This window comes from Triticum aestivum, chromosome 5A (assembly GCF_018294505.1).
Source record: "Triticum aestivum cultivar Chinese Spring chromosome 5A, IWGSC CS RefSeq v2.1, whole genome shotgun sequence".
NCBI classification, from domain to species: domain Eukaryota; kingdom Viridiplantae; phylum Streptophyta; class Magnoliopsida; order Poales; family Poaceae; genus Triticum; species Triticum aestivum.
In genome coordinates, this window is record NC_057806.1 from 620,043,111 (window position 1) to 620,055,383 (window position 12,273).

Consider the following 12,273-nt stretch of genomic DNA (forward strand, 5'->3'; position numbering starts at 1 on the left):
TGAGGAGCGGTTACTTGATCATCTTGAGCGCCGTCATGAACTTGTTCTTGATCTTGAACTTGCTCGGGGGAGAGAACTTGACCTTGGGCATCACTTGGTGTGGCCACACCGTCTTGAGTATGATCTTGCCCTTGGTCTTGTTCATGAGGTTGAGGGCCTTCACTTTGTTCTTCGGAAGCGTGTGGGCCTTGGGTTGGTGATGGCTCCACTTGAGTGGAGCATTGTCCTTCTCCTTCGGCCACAAGGGGTTCCTCAATGGGTAGGATGAAACCAACACCCATTCTTCTTATGGCTTGAGGAGGAATTTCATCACCTACATCACAAGTGCCACTTTGCTCCACTTGGGAGCCGTTATTCTCATCAAACTCCACGTTACACGTCTCCTCAATAAGTCCCGTGGATTTATTGAGGACACGGTAAGCATGAGAGTTTGTAGCATAACCAACAAATATGCCCTCATAAGCTCTAGCCTCAAATTTAGACAACCGAACACCTTTCTTGAGAATGAAACACTTACACCTGAATACCGGGAAGTACTTGAGGTTGGGCTTGTTACCGGTGAGTATTTCATATAGAGTCTTGTTCAAGCCCTTGCGGAGGTAGAGCCGATTTGATGCATGACACGCGGTGTTGATGGCTTCGGCCCAAAAGTTGTACGGAGACTTGAACTCCGCCATCATGGTCCTTGCCGCATCCATCAACGTCCGGTTCTTCCTCTCCGCAACACCGTTTTGTTGAGGGGTGTTGCCGCACCTGGGCTGCTGTATTCGGGTCGTGGCTCGCTCGAGTCTTAGTAAAAAGGACCGGAGGGAGTAATCTTGTTCCGCCGGAGTCCGGTTGACCCGCCCAGAGCCACGTCGACCTACAGCTGCGCCTGAGCCGCCTGATGGCCTCTTGAGCCTGCCTCTGTTGACCCGCTGGGCCGACGTGCCCTTGCTGGGAAAGCCTTGTCTCGCCAAGTGAAAAAAAATTTGATTATATCAAAAGATATACGAGGCGTTCCCGAGGATAAATATGCTCCAATCTCTTGGAGTGAAGGTTATACAAACTACGACGAACTCTGGCAAGGCCCTTGAAAGGATCAACACAAAAGTTCTTGGTTATCTACGGACGCCATATAATGATCTTCTGACGCCTAAAAATCAGGTGATATTAATACATGTTGATTTCCTTCAACAAACAACTACTCCGCCCTGCTGTATTTTTTGTACGCAGGACAATGGTTTACTGCAAATATGGTTTATACCACGGAGACGGAGCACGTACTGGTAATATTGCACCCGGTATGCATCTGTGCCTCATTACTTGGTAAATGGATGTGCGCGAGCCGCCGCCCTTGCAGCCCGGACTACTTCAACTCACCGGGGCCATCCCTGCGAATTAACTCGCTCGTCCGCGCCGGCTTACAATGCCGCGGTCGACTCATCTGTCCGAGCTGCCTTTGAAAGCCGCGGTCGTCTTTGTCATCCGTCTCTCGCGGCTTGGTCTACATCAACATACCGGGCCGCACCTGTCCGCATGAGCTGTTTATTGGGTATGAGCAAGTCACAACTTGGGTAGCCCGGTTTTCTTTCAAATTGGAGACAAATTACCATCAACCGCCGTTTGCACTGGATGGTTCAATGGGCAGGCGCACAAGTCACCGACACTACAATTTTGATTAACTCCAAATCGCCAGTTGGAAGGAACCATTGGTCGGGTTGCTGACATGGCTCATATGGGATCATTTACAACCCGCCGCAGTCACCTCAACCTTCTATGGATTTACATCGTGCTATCAACACCAATGATATACAAGTTATGCCGGTTTATATCACGGTCAAATATGAGGAGTCTCAAGCCAACTTCTCGAGTCACCTTTGAAACTCGGGGGCTACGATGACATGACTCAGCGAATCTTGCCAGTTTTAGCAAATTTAAGAACCCCAGGACGATGGAGGGAAGGATAACCCGGTCCCGGAGGCTACTGTTATATTGATGAAAGTTTAAAGGCCGTCAGAAGATTTCCGGATTAGAAAGTATATGACAGTTACAAAACCCCGGCTCAATGAAGAAGTTTCGGGTCATCAGAAAAGGATTCCGGTTTACAATCCGGTACAAGGGAAATTTGTTCTCCGGTTTAAGAATTTCCGGTTCAAAAAGGAATTAACTTCTCGCAAGTTCGAGTTTAAAGGTCGTCAGAAAATTTTCCGACTGAAAATGAAGATTCCGGTTTAAAATCCGGTTTAAGGGAAAGATGTCTCCCACAAAGCTTTGAAGCTCTCAATATCCGGTTCAAGATCCCGATTCAAGAAGAATTTATCTCTTGCAAAAGGTTAAAAATTGCCGAAGAGGACCTGCTGCCACGATGCGCGGTTCAAACATGGGTATCCCGCCTTACTGGCCTGACATATTATTGATCACACGGGGGCTTCTGCTTTATAAAGCGGGGTCTCTGTTCTTTTACATCATGTGTGGTTACACGGAGTTGTTCTAAAACGGCCTCCGGTTTACCCCCTGAGTTTGCTTTTTAAAAAGCATCATGTTATATCACTTGGAGGTTTGGTCGTGTCCGAACCAATACCATACCTCTTGATAGGCGAAAGCCACCAGATCACTTGGGGACTTGGTTACGTCTGAACCACTCATGCCTCTTGATCGGCCTAAGGCCACAGAATCACTTGGGGGTTTTGGTCGAACCCGAACCATTACCATGCCACTTGGTCGGCATAAATGCCACGGTTTCATTTGGGGACCTGGCTGACTAGAACCATAGTTACACCTAAACGGGAGCTTGGTCGTGTTCGGCCATGGTAACGCCATTTGATCAGCTCAAATAAACCTTTTTTGCAAACGGTTTTGTCGTTGCATTTGATTTATACTTTTCTTTGAAGGGGGTGTTTGCTTTTTATTGCGTTTTTTAAATCGACAAAGTTTTTTAACCAATCAATTGCCGGAACACAGTTCACGTCAATCCGGAGACTATTTTCCCGGTTTGATCCTTGTTGTTAACATCCTCTTATGGAGTAACACGGTGTTTATCACAACCCGGCACGGTTTTATCATAAACCGGCACAATATGGAAGGAGTTATCAGTACTCGAGATTTGGGTTATCACCCTTACTAAAAAAGAAGTTGGTAAACCAATGATGTGATTCAATGTCACAGGTTGAATAAAGCATGATTATAAATCACCGGTGTTTATTAAACCGGTAGTATGATCCGGTGTTTATTAAACCGGCCTAGCTTTGGACTATAAGTCGCCAGTATATATTTGGATTCCGCCATTGGAATCATGCGCTTATAAATCATCAGGTTATATTGTTCAAATAGCCAAACTTGGCTGAAATTTCATTATGATATTGAATGAATAAGGTTTTCATACCGGATTATATTATCTTGAATAGCCAGCATGGTTGTATTTTTAAGGTTTTCAAAGTCGCTATAGCGCAATGTCTATTATTTTATCAAAGTATATGATTTATTCTACAATGGAAGGAATAGTCCCGAGTCGCTGCAGGCTTACAACCCGGCACTTGGGGGCTACATTATTCAAATCGAGATTACATGCAAGTCTCATGTCACTGCAAGCATGCATCATGACACTTGGGGGCTAATGCAAAGTCATTTTTACTAGTCTTATTGAAGACCCGACTCATCATATTACAATGAGCCGGCCCTTGGGGGCTACCAATTGCTCCTGTCAACAATTCAAGGTACACAAGTTTTCGTCCATAATATTGAAGGATTCATTGCTCAGTTGGTAAAGCACAAAACTCTTAACCTTGTGGACGTGGGTTCAAACCCTACGATGGAAGCTACATTATAAGATGTTATTTTCATTGAAGTATATATCAAGTCCCGGTTCAGTATTATCTTACTAAGCCGGCCCTTGGGGGCTACACCGATTGAAGTTTTTATAAGGCAATTACAAGTCCTACGTTGCTGCAAGCATGACAACCCGGCACTTGGGGGCTACATATATGGAGTCTTCAGTTTTCACTAGTGACTGAGATGAGCAACATGGATTTCTTCAAAGTGGCAGTAATTATATGGGAGCAAGTCTCAAATCATCACTTTGTTCTGTTCAAAACTTGGGGGCTACAGGTAATATGGATATAAGGGGGAAATATCTTCTAAATTTCAGTTTTGAGCTAACCAGATTGACTTGGTGTCTGCAACAATCATGAACCGGCGTTGGCAACAATCATGAACCGGCGTTGAAAACAATCATGACCTGAAATTATCAGTTTTTATAACCCGACAATTTTGGTAATATTAAACCGGCAAGTTTTAGATCTTCAAACCGGCTGAATATCAGATGAGTATTTCAGGACCTATATTTCTTAAACCGGTGCTTTGGAAGCCGACTCAAGTGGATTATTATTCACAATATTTTCCTATGAGAAACCAACGTCAGCAATTTGAGTATGAGGCTGGTTATTGATCCGGATTTTCTAGAAGGAGGAAATGACAAGGATTTAAGGATGATCAGGTGCCGGTCTACAAGAATTCTTAATCCGGAGCACAACCTGTCAAATTGGTTCTTGTGTTTATTTTGCACCATAAGTTTACCATGGATAAATACAAGCTAAACTTGGGGGCTAAAGTCGGGGATATACCCCGTGGCGTAAACCGGCCGGAACTTTAACCCGGCCGGACTTGGCGGTTTACTTGAGACCCGGCTGAAACTTGACGATTCACTGGTGACCCATTTGGACCTGGCGGTTTATGATTCATTGGTAATCCGGCAGGCGGGTGAGAGGAGGGACAAGACCCGGTGGCCCAATGGGCGGTTCATGAAGGCCGGTTCATACTATGGTGGGCCGGTTTAAGGAGAAAGGCATGACGAATATTTACCTTACAAGGAGTTAAGACCAGGACTTGTATCCAGTTTATATTAGAGATAGACTAGTCCTAATCCTAATAGGACTCCACATGTAACCCGCCCCTTCAACATATATAAGGAGGGGCAGGGCTCCCAAAAGAGGAGAAGCTACAAGCAAGAAACAATCTTAGGGCTAGACACAAAGAGGAAAGCCGGTTTACAGCGACTCCCTCGTGATGATAATGAGACCTAGCCTCAAACAACATGTAGGGTTGTCACCGGATGATGTTTCCCGGGGCCCGAAGCTGCCTAAATCCCTGTCTGGTGTTGCGTCTCTCGATTCCGCTCAACCCCTCTCAAGCTACCACATAGATGCGTTGGCCTCGTGACTAATTCCTGACACTAAGGACATCTGCCGTGACAAAACCACGACAGGTGTAGGGTGCCGAATATTGATGCTTGATTCCCTTGTCACTAAGAAACTCATCCAAGGTGTAGTTCTTGAACTCGATGTCGTTATCACTTCTTATTGTCAAGATCTTTGCATTGTGTTGACGTTGTGCTTCATTTGCAAAGTCAATGACGGTTTGTTGGGTCTCGCTCTTCCTCTTGAAGAAATACACCCACGTGTACCTTGAGTAGTCATCCACAATCACCAAGCAATACTTCCTACCTCCAAGACTATCGAAGGATGGAGGCCCAAAGAGATCCATGTGAAGGAGCTCCAAAGGTCTCTTTGAATAAATGATAGTCGTGGGATGGTGAGCCTTCTCATGTAGCTTTCCTTCGATACAGGCACTGCAAGCACGATCTTTAGCAAAACTAACATTCGTTAGTCCACGGACATGGTCCCCCTTGAGGAGACTTTGCAAAGATCTCATATTGACATGGGCTAAACGGCGATGCCAAAGCCATCCCACATCAACTTTAGCCATTAGGCATGTCGCGGTCTTAGTGGGTCGCTCTGAAAAGTTAATCACATATAGACCATTCTCGACATGCCCAACAAAGGCTACTTTAAGAGTCTTGCTCCACAAGAGGGCCACGGTATCGATATCAAAGAAAGTGGCAAAGCCCATGATAGCAAGTTGACGAACAGAAAGTAAATTGTATGCAAGGGACTCAACAAGCATGACCTTCTCGATCGTGAGATCATGAGAGATGACCACCTTGCCAAGTCCCAATACCTTAGAAGATGAGGCGTCGCCCCACTCGACATTGGTGGGCATAGATGGAACCTTGTGCACGTCCACCGCCAAGTCCTTTCTCCCGGTCATATGATTTGTAGCTCCGCTATCGAGCAACCATGATCCCCCACCGGAAGCAAACACCTACAAGAGATCAATGCTTGGTTTTAGGTACCCATTTTGTAATGGGTCCTTTGATGTTAGTAACAAGGGTTTTTGGAACCGAAATAGACCATTCAATGTATTCATGAAGAGAACCAACAAATTTGGCATAAACATGCCCATCACTAGCACGGCATAACACATAAGAAGGGTTAAAATCGCCGGCTTTGTTGAGAGGGATGGCATTGCCCTTCTTGACATTGTTCTTCTTCTTCTCCTCAGGGGCACTCCCTCCCTCCCTCACAAAGGTTTGCATGAGGGGAGGAGGTCGTTTGGTCTTGTCATTCTTCTTCTTGTTCTTGGAGTCGGGCACGTACCCAACCCCTTCCTTGGCCACACCTCCCTTTTGGTTGATCAAGAGATCGTTGAGGTTCTTCTTGCCTTGTATGCAAGTCGCAAGACCTCTCTCAAGTTGCTCCTTCAACTTCGCATTTTCCTCAACAAGATGTATATGCTCACAACACGGGTTAGTAGCATTTGCATTATCAATTAAAACCATATGAGGAAAAGTTGCTTTCTCCTTAGTTAGCTTCACTTGGAGTTGATCATGAGACTCCTTGAGACTAGCGTGAATACCCTTCAAGGCCTTGTGGGCCTTGTCAAGTATATCAAACTCCTCTTTGAGTCTAGCAAGATCAACCCCGAGTTTGGCCTTCTCGGAATTTAGCACACGAGAAACCATGAGGGCATGATCATAATCTTTCTTTAACTTAGCATGATCAACGTTGTGTGACTCCTCAAGAGCCAAACGAAGACCACACTCTTCCTCAAGAGCATTGGAAAGATCTGAAATCTCATCGGCATAGTCACGACTATGCCCTTCCATCTTAGAGATGGTGTCTTCGTGAGCCTCGATCATGTCATTGGCCTCACCCAGTTGTTCCAAGAGAGCAACAAAGTGCTTCTTGTATTTTCCCTTGAGTTTGCCCATAAAGGCCTCAAACTCGTTAGCCTCCACATTAGCTCCCTCAAGTTCATTAATGCTATCCGTTGGGGAAGGATGATTAATGATGGTAGTTTTGATGTTGGAGGTTACCTTGTTGGTGGCTTTAGCCATGAGGCACTTGGCGGTGATGCTCTCGTTGGGTGAGTCGAAGAGAGACACCCGTGACGTTGTTGCAATGGCAATGGAGGCCATGGCAACCGACTCATCATCTTCATCATCATCATCATCCTCATTGTACTCTTCTTGCACAACCAAAGCCTTGGGAGGAGTCTTCTTGGTGAAGTTGTTCTTGTTGGGGAACGACTTGGCCTTGTCCTTCCGGATGAGTTTGCCACCATTGTCTTCCCTCTTCTCATACGGGCATTCTGCAACGAAATGACTCACGTTGCTGCAATTGTAGCAAGTCCTTACACGTTGCTTGCCCCTTGTGCCACTCGAGTTGTTTTTGCTAAAATTGGGCCTCGAGTTTTTCTTGCTCCAAAATTGCCTTGAAGCAAGTGCCATGTGTTCATGATATGCATACTTCGTATCTTCGGGGTTGCTCTCCTCTTATTCCTCTTCTTCTTATTCCACGGTGAGCTTGGCCTTCAATGCAAGGTTAGGCTTCTTTGCCCGTTGAGAACGGGAGCACCGCATTGTCGGCGGTCTTGTCCAAAATGTTCATGGCCACAAACTCATCCAACACTTCGCTTGAGGTCAAAGTGTGGAAGTCCGGTCTTTGACGAATGACGGAAGACATGGCCTTGTGGTAGGGCATCATTGCCTTGAGGAATTTGCGCTTGATCCAATTGTCATCCGTGTCCTTGCTCCCGTGATCTCGTAGTGAGACCGCGAGTTTGGTTACTCTCCGTTAAAGCTCACGAGGTTCTTCATCTTCCTTCATTGCAAACTCATCGGCCTCATCTTGTACCACTTCATAGTTGGAGCGTTGAATGCTTGCGCTTCCCCGATAGAGAGACACGACACAATGCCATGCATCTTTGGCCAAGGCGAAGGGACGAAGATGAGGTAGGTCTTCGGGTGGAGTTGCATCTTGAATGATGAAGAGAGCATTCTCATTGAATTGATTGTCCGCGGCTTCTCGAGGAGTGAAGTTGCTTGGATCATGTGGATAGAAACCTTCTTCAATGATTCTCCAAAGGTTAGTGTTCACATGATTTAAATGACGTTTAAAGCGGTAAACCCAAGAATCAAAATTCTCATTTTTCACAATCTTAGGGGGAGGACCGGCATGATTCAAATGAGTGGAAGGAACCGGTCCACCATAAACAAGTGGTGGTTCCACATGGGCAAAGATGCCGGTGCCATTCTTGCCACTAGAAGAAGGCGCCTTTTCACTACTAGCTTCCCCCTTGTCGGGGATAGCATCCGACACCTTGATGGCGGGATCACCCACTTTCAATGGTGCGGTGGATAGTTTAAGCCCCTCAAGAAATTTAGTAAACATGCTTTCAACTTCGGTCTTCATGGAGGTTTTCAATGTCTCCAAGGACACATTGAACTCCTCACGAGAGACCGAAGTTCCCCCATCGCCCGTAGACGAGATAGGATTCACACCGGAGTGTTCCTCCGCACCGTCTACGGTATCAACCATACTCTTTGGACGGTAAAGTCCTTAATAAAGAGACGAGGCTCTGATACCAATTGAAAGGATCGATATGATTGACTAGAGGGGGGGGGGTGAATAGGCACAATTTTTAGCTTTTCTTTAGCAATTTAAACTTTGCATCAAAGTAGGTTGTCTAGATATGCAACTAGATGAGCAACCTATATGATGCAACACGAATAGGAACACAAGCAAGCAAGATATATGAAACAAATAAGTTACACAAGTAAAGGCACGAGATAACTAAGAGTGGAGACGGTGGAGACGAGGATGTGTTGCCGAAGTTCCTTCCCTTTGAGAGGAAGTACGTCTCCGTTGGAGCGGTGTGGAGCCACAATGCTCCCCAAGAAGCCACTAGGGCCACCGTAATCTCCTCACGCCCTCACACAATGCGAGATGCCGTGATTCCACTATTGGTGTCCTTGGAGGCGGCGACCGAACCTTTACAAACGAGGTTGGGGCAATCTCCACAACTCAATTGGAGGCTCCCAACGACACCACGAAGCTTCACCACAATGGACTATGGCTTCGCGGTGACCTCAACCGTCTAGGATGCTCAAACACTCAAGAGTAACAAGATCCGCAAGGGATTAGTAGGGGGGAATCAAATATCTCTTGGTGGAAGTGTAGATCGGGGCCTTCTCAACCACTCCCGAGCAAATCAACAAGTTTGGTTGGCTTGGGAGTGAGATCGGGCAAAAATGGAGCTTGGAGCAGTAATGGAGCTTTAATGGTGGAAGAGGTGAGTCAACGGGGAAGAAGGAGACCCTTTATATAGCGTGTGGAAAAGATCTAACCGTTACCCACCAACCAGCCCGCGGCCAGCGGTACTACCACGCCTGGCCAGCGGTGCTACCGCAAGGCCGCGCGGTACTACTGCTTGCAACCAAGCGGTACTACCGCACGACAGTGCGGAACAACCGTACCGTCCCACGGTACTGCCGCGACCCTAGCACAGAAACAGACGCAAGCTGGGGGCGGTACTTCCGCACGCGCGGTACTACCGCGCCCCCCATGCGGTACTACCGCAACGCAAAAGTCCCAGCCAGGGGGAAGGGGAACTACCATGCCTACTTCCGCAAATAAACGGAAGCAGCAAAAACCCGACACAGTAGTACTGCCGAGGGGCGGTACTACTGCCTGACCGCATAGCGCGGTACTACCGCACGACGAAAACGGTACTACCGCGGCAGGTGCGGATGTAAAAAATTACATCCGCTCCTACTACCGCAAAGGGGCGGCACTAGCCTGGTGGGCAGCGGTAGTGCGGCTCCAGGGGAGCGGTACTACCGTGAGCATCAGCGGTACTACCGCGCCACCGCGCGGTACTACCGTGGATGCCTACGGTACTACCGTTGATCCAGGAGCAGTACTACCGCAACCACAACAGCAGCCAGTCAAAGGAGGCAGGAAAAACGGAGGAAGCTCCAAGGAAGGAGGGGATAAAAGGAGACGTGTACGTGATGATTCCACCCAAACCTTTCCAACGTGGACCCCCTCTTAATAGTATGGCTTTCCTACAACTCAAATCCACCAAAAAGAAACATAGAAAAGACACCGTCTTCATCAGTCTTCGAGGGGCACCCAATCGTCTTGTGTGCCTAGCAAAGAAGTGTCTGGAAAACTCATGGCACACGATTAGTCCGCAAATGCGCTGTCATCAATCACCAAAACACTTAGGGATAAATATGTCCTTACAAGGTGGCAAAGGATATTCTCACTACAATTTAGTAGTAATTTGTTTGGTTCTACTCCCTCCGTTCCGAATTACTTGTCTTGAATTTGTCTAGATACGGATGTATCTAGATTCATTTTAGTGCTAGATACCTCCGTATCTAGACAAATCTAAGACAAGTAATTCGGAACGGAGGGAGTACTATCATATATGTCATCCAAATTTTTAGTACTAATTGATGCAATTGTTATGCTACTTCTTCATGCATGGTTTCTTGCATGTTCCTTAAAAAAGCTTAGTACCGATCGTTTGGTTTAATATATTTTCAGGCAATCATGGTTGATTTATTTTTCTTGTAAGAAGAGTGAATGCATTGTTTGATTATCCGTTGTTTGCCAATCAACCTCCCAAAACCAATGGACACATACCTGAAAAAGCCTAGAGATGGACACGACAGAAACATGCTTCCGGCGGGCCAGAAGTGCCAATTGGGAAACAAACGATTGGAATTTAGAGGAAATGAAATAAATCCCCTAAGATGAAATAAATCCTCCTCATCAGGATGGGTCTCGCGTGAGACCTAGTCTCATAGAATTCTTTTCCCATATCTACTGATGTGTTATCAAACAGTGGAAGGAAAGTTTTGATTCCTTAGAGCAAATAACAATAATGGACTTATAGTCTGCTTACATGACATTTTGCTTATTACCCCAACGGTTACCCCGAGGATTGTTCTGATTTCATATCTCTTTATCTATTTCATGAATCTGCCGATGCCGGAGATGTGAAGGCCAAATTCTCGGTCAGTGTACTTGACAAGAATGGAGAACCGGTGCCTTCATACAGCCGTACCAACCCTATGCGTACCTTCTCTGAAGGTTCAGTCTGGAGCTCCGCACTCGTGATCAAGAAGGCTGATCTGGAGGCATCGTGCCATCTGAGAGATGATTGTCTCACCATTAGGTGTGATCTCACTATCATGAAGGAGATCAAGAGCGAAGAAACAAGGGTTGCTCCAAGCGACCTGCACCAACATCTTGGTGACCTCCTGAAGAACAAAGACGCAGCAGACCTAGTCTTTCAGGTTGGTGGACAGAGATTCTCCGCTCACAGGTGTGTCCTTGCTGCTAGGTCATCCGTCTTCAAGGCTGAGCTCCTCAGCGCCATGAAGGAGAGTTCTGCAGCTAGTCCTATTGAAATTCGTGATATGGAAGCTGATGTGTTCAAGTCCTTGCTACACTTCATATACACCGACTCGGTTCCTCTGCTTGAGACGGCTTGCAACAAAGGCGAAACTGATGTGGTTATGGCTGGCCATCTCCTGGTAGCTGCTGACAGATTCAACATCGTCAGGCTGAAGCAGATATGTGAGGAGAAATTGGGCAATCACATCGATTCCAACATGGTGGCAACCAGCTTGGCTTTAGCTGAGCAGCATGGATTCCATCGTCTCAAAGAAGCTTGTTTGCAGTTCCTTGCTTCTCTGTCCAACTTTGATGCGATGGTGGCAAGTGATGGGTATGAGCATCTCAAATCCAGCTGCCCATCTGTTCTCAAGGAGCTCATAGCTAGAATGATCCCGTCTGAATTTAAATCAGCAAACGATGTTATCATGGCAATTTAGTAGTAATCTGTTTGATATTATTATCATATACTCCCTCCGTTCCTTAATATTTGTCTTTCTAGAGATTTCAACAAATGACTACATACGGAGCAAAATGAGTGAATCTATACTTTAAAATATGTCTATATACATCCCTATGTGGTAGTCCATTTGAAATCTCTAAAAAGACAAATATTTAGGAACGGAGGGAGTATATGCCATCCAACTTTTAGTACTAATCGGTGCAACTGTTATGCTACTTCTCCATGTATGGTTTCATGCATGTT

At 46.2% G+C, this 12,273-nt stretch overlaps 1 pseudogene; it reads left to right on the forward strand.

Annotated features, from left to right (window-relative positions):
- The first annotated feature begins 11,204 nt into the window (after positions 1–11,204).
- On the forward strand, positions 11,205–12,007 carry LOC123108001 (BTB/POZ and MATH domain-containing protein 1-like; annotated as a pseudogene).
- The last annotated feature ends 266 nt before the right edge of the window (positions 12,008–12,273 follow it).